At 42.6% G+C, this 12677-nt stretch overlaps 1 pseudogene; it reads right to left on the bottom strand.

The window, feature by feature from the left end:
- Positions 1-4613: 4613 nt before the first annotated feature.
- LOC102918024 (peroxisomal N(1)-acetyl-spermine/spermidine oxidase pseudogene) lies at positions 4614-5845 on the bottom strand (annotated as a pseudogene).
- Positions 5846-12677: the final 6832 nt, after the last annotated feature.

Genomic DNA, 12677 nt, shown 5'->3' with positions numbered 1-12677 from the left:
TGTCCCCAAAGTCTCCATTTTTCAAGCAGCATTTGACTTTGTTTTGAGGATGGAGGTACAGTACCTTGTAGACAGCACCATCTGTCTGGTACCACCCACACGACACAGACTGATAAACAACTTACTCTTAAGGGTAAACTTGTGAGGATGAGAGCATATGGGCACATCGAAAGCAGATCTGCAGGGCTAGCAGACATCTCAGTAGGTAAAGGAATTTGCTGCTAAGCCCTCAGAGAACCAAAGTTGAATCTCCAGGATGCACATGATGGAAGGAGAGAACCAATTTCCTTAAGTTATTAGGATAAGTTATCCCTTATCCCATGACCTCCACATGTGTTCCAAGGTACATGCACGAGCATGCTTATATATATAGGCAGTCTCTCTAAGTAAACAAATAAATGTAATAAAAAGAAACCAATCTTATTCAGGAAAACCATATCCACAAGCTTATCAAATATATTAGACTGAGGAAAGGACTCAAAAGCTTCACTTGGGTTCTACTAAGAGAAGGACATCTAACACCACAAATGAGAGAGCCCTGTCCACCTGTTATCTGAATACTCAATGTTTGTATCAAAGACCCAATAAGCAGAGAATTCCTGAGTGTCCCAGAGGCTTCAGCTCTACTCAGTCTTGATGTAGCCTGCTTGAACTGCTAGTAGTTAAGATCAGAAAAAAGGAACTAGTGTTTGCCTCAGCTGGCTATGAAAGGAAGTGGGAACATGCCAACAAAACTATGATAGCTTATAAATGTATTGTTATTCAGCAAATCTAACATCATGGAAAGACACACAAAAAAGACACATGTATGCTTTTGACATGATGTGTTCATGACATTGAGGCTAACTAGAACTCAACGATTGTGGGAGGTGGAATATTACCAATCAAAAACCAAGGTTATCAGGGCTTAGCCTTTGACCCTTTTATTATCTCTTTATAATCAATCTCTGTATCAGACCTAATGTCCTTCTAATTCTAAGATAAAACCCTTAGATTATGTGTTTAGACTGACAGATCTCCAGTCTCCACTAACCAGAAAGGTAAGAATCATTTAATCTAACATCTGAAAATCTCAGATTTTCAGATTTTTCAAACCCCATTCTGTTGTAGCCTGCCTTCCTAAAGTTCCCACCAATGTATTTTATAAACACAGTGATTCATGACTTCCTTTTGTTTTATGTATCAGGGTTCATGGAACAAGCTCCATGGTAGAATATGCCACTCAATGCACTTTGTATCTATGTCTGTGTTTTAGAGCTATGGTCACACATATTTACTTCAGAAAACAAACAGACAAACAAAAAAGCTATCTTTTTAGTTTCTTTGAAAGATTTTTATTTTGTTAACAAGATGCACACGAGAAATTGAAATATTCTCTTTATTAAAAGATATAAGTAAATATCAAATATTTTCACTACTTGAAAAACCTAGCCTTTCATAATCACATTTGTTTTTACCTTCAAGAGTTACCCCACTCTTCAGCATTTTGAACTACTAAATGAGATCTAGGAGTCTCTTTCTATTTCTGTGTTAAGTTCCTTTCTAGACAGACACCTTGGTGACCACTGTGATGAAAGATTAATAGGCATTTTCAAGGTCATTCTCAGCATGCCCTTCATAAACATGGCTGAACAGCTGAGGAAACCTCACTAAACCCATTCCTCAAGTTAACTAACAAACTGCAACTCCAATCCCCAAGTAGATGGTTAAATGTTCAATTGTTTACCTTCTGAATAGTTATCTTAAAATTAATTTAACATATTGATTCCTGAAAGCCCTGTAGCCCTAGAGAACAGTGAATACCCTTTAAACAGAGCATGAGGTAAAGATCACACACAGTGTCTCCCACCTGCAAACTTCTCTGTTACTCCGATGTAGCACACATATGACTCTAGAATTCATTAAATATTTGTTAAGTAAGTAGGAGAATCAATGCCCCCAAATAGAAGACAGATTTCTATGTCCTGCTAAATGAAGTTCCACATAGGAGGTTTAATTTTGTCTCAGTTAAGGTTTTTATTGCTGTGAGGAGACACCATGACCATGGCAGCTCTTATAAAGGAAAACAGTTAATTGGGGTGGCTCACTTATAGTTTCATAGGTTCTGTACATAATCATCATGGCAGGGAGCATGGCAGCATGCAGGCAGACATGGTGCTGGAAGAGTAGCTGAAAGTTCTACATCTTTCAGGCAACAGGAAATCAACTGCAACACCGGGCAGTATCCCCTGAGCATAGGGAGCCTCACAGCCTGCCCTCACAGTGACACACTTCCTCTAACAAAGCTATACTTACTCCAACAAAGCGACACCACCTAATAGTGCCACTATCTATGGCATTATGGGGGCCAATGACATTCAAACTACCACAAATTTCATGATTTCCTAAAGGTTATTTTCTACTTATTTAGATCATTAACATAGACTTGCATAACTTTTATCAGGAATGTCAGCTATCTTATGGTTCAAAAGAAACTGTGCTAAGGTTTTGTTTAAGATCTTTAGGGAAAATTGCAAGTCATCCAGCAAGACTTAACATCTAACAACTCAGTAAATTTCTTACTTTCTGCCCTCAAACTGTTTTTAGAAGTCCAGAGAATAAGTCCTAATAATGCAGTTTGTTTTCATAGCCATTGACTGGAGAGGATGGCTGGCTCCCCGAGGAGTGTTTTCTGGTTGACTTTGCCTGGAGTAATGAACTTTGGAGCTATAGCAGTTTTAATGGGTCACAAAAACACCATAAATCTGTTGTAGAAATGACCATGTCTGTGTTTTAGGAATGCAATTTATTTAGTTATTTCATTACAAAATATGACTAAAATTAAAGCCATTTTTATGCAACACTTATTTCTCTAAAGACTACACATATAACATAGCTGGATTTTCTTTCTTCTATACTCATTTCTGTAAATGTGTATATTGTATGTATGCACATGTGTGTGTGTGTGTGTGTGTGTGTGTTCATGTTCATATGAGAATGTAGGCTGATACATGCCATAGTCTATGCATCGAGGTCAGAGGACAATCTTAGGTGTCAGTCTTTGCCTTCCATCTTGACAGAGGCAGGTTGTCTTGTTGTTCACTGCTGTGTGCACCACACTAGCTGGCCCATAGGCTTCTATGAACTCTCCTGGATCCACATAGCATAGGGGCCTGGGATTACAGATGTGTGCTACTCCTCCCGGGTTTATGTGCATTTGGGGTTCTGAACTCAGGCCTTCAAGCCTGCATGGTAAGTGTTGACCCACAGAACCATCACCTTAGCTCCAAAGCTGTATTTTTCCATCCTCTATGTAATAAAATAGGTCTATTGTTCCACAGAAGTTTAACTTTGTGAGGACGCTGTAGTAATTTTCAGTTCCAGTTCATGTCTCTGTGCTGTTCTGGTGTCACCCACTGATGATCCTTGACTGTGAATATCTCCTGTAAGAGTCCGTGTGACATTCACCCCTTTACCCTCTGACCAGACCAGAGTCAGTCAAATGTTAAATGAGATGTTAAAATGAGATGAAATGATAAAATCGGGCAGAAAAATCAGAGATTTTACTGACTGACATCTCCATAATAGTTTTTGAAGCAGAATATGTGAGGGAAAAAAAGACATAAATGTATACAAAACTTATGATAATAGTATTCAAACAGATATTGTGTCATGATAACTGGAAAACTTTTCAGATCATAGAAGGCTGCTTCTGACACCAGTTTATGTCAATTCTGTTCCCTATCAAGTGAAGTATTTGGTGATACCTCACCTAGTGACACCTTCTCATGGTGATATGTGCTGTTTATATGTTCTGTTTCCTGGATATACTCTGTTTCCAGCCTGTTTTCTTTTCTTTCTTTTTTTTTTAAGAAAAAGGGAATAATATTCATGTAATTTTTCAGAAAATGTTGTTTTTCAATGCTAGTGGGACACGGAGTCTAAGTCCATGGCAGCCACGGCCTGTTTCCACACTCCTTGAAAGTCAGTTGCACTCCTTTGAAATGGCTCCCTCTCTCCTTCCTTCCCTCCCAGGCAGAAGGCTGCTCTGCAGCTGTGGGCTCCTCCTGCCACTTAGTCTTTTAGGCTAAGAACGCGGCCCTTTCCTGCCAGGTCTCTAAGTGGAATTAGGACTTCTTCCTCCACACGACATTAGTTCAGTGTGTTCTGATGCTATCAGAATCAGTCCCTTCCGAGACCATGCATGGTGGTACTTCCTGAATTAGTACCTAGTCCATGTACACTGCTTTATAGGATGGCTAAGTCATAAGTTGAGACCTTCATCTGTGGGTCTTATCTATCTTTTGTAGATAGGATTTCACTATATGGCCCAGACTAGCCTCAAACTCATGTTCTTCTTGCCTCAGCCTACCTAGTATAAGGATTACAGGAGTATATCACCATGCCTGGTTAACTGTGGGTCTCTGCTTCCATTATGTAGAAGGGTCTTTCCATCCCACTTAAGTACTACTTCTCCAGGTATAGACAGATCCATACTTCAAATATCTTTGTATCTACAAATCACAACTTCCTACAGAATTTCAATATACTTTTTAAGAACAGACATTCCAGGAATCCAAGAACACATTCTAGGCTTTCATTGTCTCTCAGAGAGCCAGGCTGCAGTACGTAACCAACACTTTGGGAGCTCATGTCGCTCCTGCAGTGAAACCCTCAGAAACACCAGTAACGAAGCACACACAGCTGGGTCCTCCAACAGGCTAAGGTGAGTAAGCAGGTGCGAGCTTCCCTAGAGCTCCCCGATGAATACATACTCAAAAGGAGGCAGGACCACAAAGCCAATGAGTTTCTTGAACCAGGTGTCTTGGAGTGAGAGGGCTGTGTCCTGTAGGGGTGATGTGTCTGCCCATACCACCTGGATGAACTGGCAGTAGGGCTCCTAGAAGGGCTCCTCAAACTCCAAAAAGATTTTGTTGTTGGTACCAAAGCCTAATTTTCTGCCTTTTGGGCAGGCAGTGGTGGCTCAAAGAAGGTATCTTGATGTTCTTTGAGAAAACCTAAGGGCACGGTGACGATGACATGATGGCAGGCAGGCGGGTACCATCTTCACACTCCACCAACACAGGGAAGGTCTCCCCTGGAAAAGCAGCTTCCTGGAAGGACCCATTCCAGTGAATGGTCTTCACCGGCTTGTCAAAAACCATCGAATCCTTGGGCAGGGAAGCCAGTATGCAGTTGGTAAGTCCTTGGTAACTACCAGCCAAGGTGCAATCCAGTCCCAGCAGCACTGTATACTCCCCGAATGGTGCAAGGGCCACACCAGGACCATGCTGTGGGTGCCGCTCACGCAACACTCTGTATTGAAGAAGGCATTCGGGATAGCCAGCTTGAGTTTCTTAGTGTCCTCATTCTCAGTCCAGTTAGCCACCTGCTGACTTAGTTCCTTCTTCAGGAACTCTCCAATGCTGGCCACCGGGGGCTCAGGAGCATTCAGGAACTCTCTGGTTCTGTCTATTAGTCCATAGTACAGATTGCCCATCTCTGTCGCCAGCTCCGGGATCACACATGTTCCAGAGCTGGTATAGCTGCTCACAGAAGGCAGGGCCACGTGCCCTCCTGTCTCTACCAGCTGGTTCTCCTCTGATAACTCTTTCTCCCCCAGGAGCCCGAACTTCTCAGCCAGCTGGAAGACAGGATTGCCCTGGGAGGGCCCATGGATCCAGTGTGCACCCAGCTCCACTACATCACTGAAGCAGCGTTCAGAGAGGATGCGGCCCCCAGCGCCGGCAGTGGCCTCCAGGACCCGCAGGTGTGGAGCAGCCGGATGGCTGCAGAGTCTCTGCGCAGCGCCCAGTCCAGCGATGCCGCCTCCCACCATCAGCACCCGCGGGCCGCTGGAAGCCATAGCTTGCTCAGGGTCCTCCAGCAACCGGTGGCCCTAGGCCGCCCCAGTGGAGGCGGGTGAGGCGGGGCCAGAGCCCAGCCTGTTTTCTTACCACACCACAACTTACTACTTATGACAGAAATATGAAGAATAAAAGGGTCCCTTTTATTCCCTTTCAGGTGTTCTCCACTGTGGACATATAATTTAAGCAGCAAAGTCATCCAGTGTAGGTGACTATGTGGACTCTGCAGAAATACTTTTAATGTATTGCCCCTGCCACTTGAAGTGCATGATACTAAACCAACATACCTTTGTGTGCATTACTTTGGTAACTTATGAGCTTGGAGAACACCACAGGCCCAGCCCTATCATCAGAGCTTTTAAGGCAAAATCTTGGACTCTGGAAGACTCAGCTGTCTGTGCTCTTTCACATCCCCAACATGACAGTTAAAGAGACAAGGGATGATGAAAAACAGAGAAGGGAGACATATTAAGTCTGCCTCCCTGGGGAGGGAACCAATAAAAAGGGTCCACTGACTTGTATATCCATTCTTAGGGACGCATATAAGATGTAGATTTAAATAAAGGGCAAGAAGTATGCCCAGTTAAGCAATCTTGAGCACGGTGCAGTCCTGTTCTTTACTAACTGGGCTCAGGTCTGTTCTGAAGTTGGTATCAAAAATTGTTAAATTGTTAATCTGTTAGTCCTCAAGGTGTGCAGCCTTACCTTCATGGATAATTGTCCATTCGTGTGTGTGTGTGTGTGTGTGTGTGTGTGTGTGTGTGTGTGTGCATGCATGTTAATTGGGAGTTCTTATCAAGTGAACTTCTACTTTTACTGGAATTTCACTTGACTCTAGAAAAAAGGTTCAGGACAGTAATTCATCTCTGCAGACACAAAATGAGGGCAGAAATGCCAGACTGCCATCCTCATCTTAGTCACTTCTCGGCCTAAGCTGGGGAATGACTGTATTTTAGCAAAAGTAGCTATGAAATGACAATTGCAATTCCCCTCCATTTCCAAACATTCCCTAATATTGAGGGACAGAGGGTATTAGCCAATCTGGCTCTAGGTGATGAGCTTGTACACTAGGAGACAGGCAATACAGGCTGCAGAGTCCAAGTGGCAGCAAGCAATTAGACCCTTAAACCTAAAGCAGTAGCACCATCATAGAGCAGAACACCCGAGAGCTGCCGAGAGAACACCTAACCAGATGGACTCCATCAGGAGACGCCTCCCTCTCAATAGCTCTGAGTACCAACTGCAGAGCGAATTCTCGTGGTAGGCACTTAGTGCCAGGTGACCAAGGCAGGATAGAAAGATGAGGAAAGTGAAAAGAGCATGGGAAGAGAAAAGAATCTCCCACCCCAGAATCTGATTGAAGCCTCTCACAAATTGAGAGTCAAGGATTTCAGCACAATTAACAAAATTTACCACATAGAAATAATATTCCTTTTACATAGAAATATTTAAGTAAAAGTATTAAAATTGCAGTGAAGTATGCTGAAGACCTAAGCCTACATGATGTTTAAGCCTTACTCATTCCCCAGCTGCAAACCATGTCTTAATTCTCTTACTTATCAGCTATAATCATAGCCAACTGTACTATCAGATTATTTAATATAATGACTAAAAGAAAATATTTTTTAAAAATTTAATGCAATTTCTTTATTGATTCTCTGGGAATTTCATGCCATGCACTCCAATTCCACTTTTAGCGATAATGCCTGTGCTACCACCACCTGTTCACCATGTCTGAGCAAGAGGCTGTGGATCGGAAAAAACAGAGACAAGAGACAGCGAGTCATTCACCACAGCAGAATGCTGAATGCAGTTTATTGAAAGAGAGAGGAAACCTTAAATACAGGCTTACAGCACAATGGGAGAACTTCAGAGGGCAGAAGTTCGCTACTGAATGTTCTACATTTTTGCATCTAAGCTGATAACGCCCAATATGCAGGATACACAAACAAGGAACTTCCCTTAAGCATTCAGGAGGGTGGATACCGGCAGGGAATTAGCATAGGGAGGACATCTGGTCAAGGTCAGCAAGGAGGCAAACAGTGTACTCAAATATGGGGAGCCAGGGCCCTATACCACTCATTTACCAGTCCCCCCATATCTGCCCTTCACCCTTGCAGCATCTCCCCAAAAGAAAATTTAAAAAAGTAAGACCAAACCAAAACAAACAAACAAAAAAATAAATAAACCTCTTAGCTCCTCTGTGTTTCCCACCTCTCCAACACCTCTTTATTCATCTCAGTGGCATTGTGGTTGTGTCACACAGTCTACCTTTTCATCCCATCAGCTTTACTTGCAAATGTTCCTTGCAATGAGTCATAGGTTTGGTTCAAGGCCTCTGGTTTCTGATACATCATCATCACTGAGCCCTCACCAAAACTCCTCTCAGATATCCATGACTGCCCTAAGTCATGGAGATCTTGTGGGTATCTTGACCCACTTTCCCAGAGCCAGTGATGGGTCAGGCCAGCTCTGTATGGCCCTGTGATTTCATCTTGCATGATTCATATGGCCCCTTGTGGTAACACAGGCCAGAGACATCAACACAGACCTCAGCTGCAGGACCACAGTCTCAAACTTGGCCCATGGCAATAGCTAGTGCCTGAATGGCCCAGGCTACTCAGATCAGCAGGGTTCTGGCAGGAGCACATTTCTTAGACACCAATAAGGCCACCAGTTGAGTGGCCCAGACCCCGGGCTTCTGTGTGGCCTTTGGTGGCCACATGAGCCTCAGACTTCAACTTAGGCCCTGGCTACAATAGGGCCATGTACCCAGACATGGTCCTTGGCAACAGCCAGATGTGGATGTCACCATTGCCTCAAGTGACAGGGCAGGCCATTCAGATTGGCATGGCCTCAGTGGCAGCATGGCCCTTGGCCATCAACATAGTGGTGACCCAGACCATTGGCATCTACATGGCCTTTGATGATAATAGGAACCATGGACATCAACATAGGCCTTGGCTGCAGTAGGGCTATGGACCCAGACATGCCCCTCAACTTCAACTCTGACCAAGACATCACCATGGCACTGGGTAGCAATGTAGGCCACTTAGATCTATATGACCCCAACTGCAGCACAGCTCTTGGACATGAACATGACCTCAGATGGCTGCCCATACCCGGAGTATCCATATGGCTTTTGATGGTAACAGGAGACGTAGACATCAACACAGACCCTGGCTGCAGTAGGGCAATAAAGAAAATACTTTTTAAAAATTAATTCTTTGAGATATAACTTCAGAAGTCAAGAAAATTGCAATATTTTGCTCTGGCAAGGATGCTTAAGCTCAGCTCTCCCTCTCTTAAAAAATGTTCCCCCACTCTTTAGTACATCTGGTCCTTTTCCAAATTACCACCCTTTCAATTATTCCCCTTACTTAAATCTATAATAAAATATTTCCACAATAAACTCTGACTCTGCACCTTGGTGATTCATCTTGACTTTCTATTCTGCTGTGCACTCAAGAATCTGGCTTAATCTAGGTTGAGTTTTCTGAAAAGAACCCTCAGGCTGCTGCAGGTAGCAGAGTGGGGTCTTTCCCTCTGCTCTGACTTCTGTTGTCACTGACAGAATCATGTATAAAAACATTTCTCCATACTATCTTGGTTTTACTGTTGGAATGTATAGAACAAAGAACCCCAACTTTGCTATGACTTTGTGACAGAGTCATACTGAATAACTTAAGCTGGCCTTTAACTCAGGAGGCTGCTTTCATGTGAAAACATTAATGTTTGTTATGCCCAGATCGTGACCCCCAGAGAGACCACCAAAGACGAGCATGCTGGAATGCAAAAGCAAGGTTTAATTCTGGATATCCAAAAGCAATACAAGCCTAGGCAGGGACTTCGTCCAATACATCCAACGCAGTGGAGGCTGGAGGAAGCGCCCACCTGTCTGCAAGCTCAGTTTTTAAAGGGAAAAGTCACAAGGTTACATCATTTAGGGGTGCTAGTACAGATACAATTCTGATTGGCTCACTTCTAGGGACTTCTAGAAATTACTTCTAAGGGAGTGGTTGCCCACCACCATTTCTCATTGGCTGCCCTCAGGTGGGGGCATTTCTGTGATCAGTTACCCTGGAAACCAGGGAGAGGACATTCCATAGTCTGGCAGGCATTACCTCGTGACTATCTTGTGACTCTGTACTTTTACACTTCCTGGTTTCTGGAATCTGAACTGACTGGTTTCAGTAACTAATGGCCTATTCCCAAAAGGAGAAATCTTAGGCCTTAGTTTTTTTTTTTTTTTTTTTTTTTGGTTTTTCCGAGACAGGGTTTCTCTGTGTAGCTTTGCGCCTTTCCTGGAACTCACTTGGTAGCCCAGGCTGGCCTCGAACTCACAGAGATCTGCCTGCCTCTGCCTCCCGAGTGCTGGGATTAAAGGCGTGCGCCACCACCGCCCGGCCAGGCCTTAGTTTTTGGGTGAAAGCATTTCTAAGATGGCTCATTTTGGTCTCACATGTTTACTTCATAAAAGAGCACGAAGAAGCAAAAATGAGATAGATGCAGCTGATTTGACACAAAACAGTGGTTTTTATATTTCTAATCACATTTCTTTGGCCATGGAATTCCCAATTGGCTGAGTTTCTCAAGAAGATACAATCTTCCCAGCCCCCTCCCCAAGTTCCCCTTCCTGTTGATTCAAGACACAAAGCCTTATATCATACACATCCTTGGGCTTGAGAATTGTCCTCTTCCAATTTGTGGGCTTGGTCACACAGCAGACTGCCTGTAACTTTCCAATTCAAGGATGAACTAAGAGCACCTAGATATGAAGGCACCAAGCGCCATGGAGAGAAGACAGGGGCCTCATGACTCCTGTTCGTATGTAATTCTCTGATGATCTCTAAGCTCACCTCAAACTGAAAATGGATCATAATGATTGATTTCTTTACTGCAGCCTCTAACATGTCTGAGCTACAACCATGCACAGTGTCTAATGTGAGTTCATTTTATTCTGACAAATTTTCTGCTTTCCTCCAAATAACTGTCTCTGAAAAAAAAATCATGTATTAAGCATCTGGTAGCTTAGCCTCAACCAATGTTTGTTGTTGGAATAAAACCTGTCCTAAGTGGTCTAGTTGAATCCCACATTGGGAGTTTAAATAACAGTTTTTTAAGTCAGCAAAACACTTACCAACATCTGAAGACCTACACACATGTCCCAAGGGAGCCATACCTTCCTATTCTCCATGATACCAAGCAACTGTTATCTGAGCACCCATGAGAATAACAGCTAAGTTTTCAATGGAGATCTTAAAAGTCAGAGAGGCTTATGCAGATAAACTACAAATCCTACAAGACCACAGATGCCAGTACAGACTATTATGCTACTATGTCCAGGAAAAGTACCCATCATAATTGAAAGAGAAAGATAAACTTTCTGTGGTGAATAAAATCAGGCTAATGGAATTTATAACCACCAAGACAGCCCTACAAAGAGGAAACTGTAATGAATACTTCAAACCAAAAGAAAGAAGAAAGAAAAAAAGAAGGGAAGGAAGGATGGAAGGAAGGAAGGAAGGAAGGAAGGAAGGAAGGAAGGAAGGAAGGAAGGAAGGAAGCAAGGAAGCAAGAAAGGGATAAGGGTATCCAAGTAATAACAATGAAAAAAATAACAATAATGTTAGATCAGTGATTGAACAAAAGAGGACTAAGAAAACATACATCATGAAATTAAAAAAATCAAAGAAGTTAATATGTATTTCCAGTAATAACTTTGAATATCAATAGTCTCAGCTGCCCAGTTAAAGATTAGATGAACAGACTGGATTAAAAGAATAAGATTCATTATGTTACTACTTCCAAGAAGTATAACCCACCATAGAAGATAAATGCCACATTAAAAGTGAAAGGTGGGCAATGCTATTCTAAGCAAATGGAGCAGGAAACAAGTGGGTACCATTATCCTAATATCTTACAAAAAAGACTTCAAAACAAAATCCATCAAACGTGATATAAGTCACTTTTTACTTATCAGGGGAATGATCCATCATGGGGACATTTGCTGCAAGCCACAGGACTATGTAGTGGGAATTCAGTTACTATGACAAAAGCTACTACCTGGTCAAGGATTTTTCCAGAGGTCAAGCCAAAGCTTAAGGAGTCATAGTGACAATTAGCTTTTGTATATATATTAGCCAGTTCCTGCAATGAATTTCTTGCATGCAGTTTGTGCTTCCAAGAGCATCTACAGTGAATTTTATCTGAAGCACCTCTCAGGAATCCAAGGTCAAACGACAGACAGAGTAAGCTTTTCACATCAAAATCTGATCTCTTGAAGTAAGGTAAATATCCATATGGAGACCCTGCCTAGGTCAGGGGGGTGATAGGTACATAGCTTTGTTTCTTGTGCAAATTAAGCTCAGACCTTCCTTTACAACCTCAGCAATATCTCTAGAACTTCCGTTTTGGCATTTAAACTTAGAACAAAAGGGTATTTTGCATACCAGATACATCAAGCTGTGACACAGCTGTCTAGATAACCCTGCCCTGACATAGCTGAGTTACTGAGACTGTTAGAGCCCTAAAGAAATATAAGCAGCTTTATTTTACTCATGATTTATACTAACATTATAGACTCCTAACATTTTACCTAACCACTCCTAGAAATGTAGTTTGAGCACATAAATTCCCTTTTTCTGATATATTAACTGATTTAAGTTCTTATTTGACCTCCTCCTTTAAACACTCCCCTTTTGGGTTGTAAAAGAAAGCCTGACAGTCACTGCCTGAGGAAAACTCTTATCTGCCTTGATGACCCTGTAAGAATTAAAGCCTGGTGACCTTGCCTCAGCCAGAGCATTGCTATTGCATGGGTATATAACT

Source organism: Peromyscus maniculatus, chromosome 2 (assembly GCF_049852395.1).
Source record: "Peromyscus maniculatus bairdii isolate BWxNUB_F1_BW_parent chromosome 2, HU_Pman_BW_mat_3.1, whole genome shotgun sequence".
Lineage (NCBI taxonomy): Eukaryota > Metazoa > Chordata > Mammalia > Rodentia > Cricetidae > Peromyscus > Peromyscus maniculatus.
Note: the sequence above shows the minus strand (reverse complement) of the source record. Positions and strands in the feature narration are given on the sequence as shown.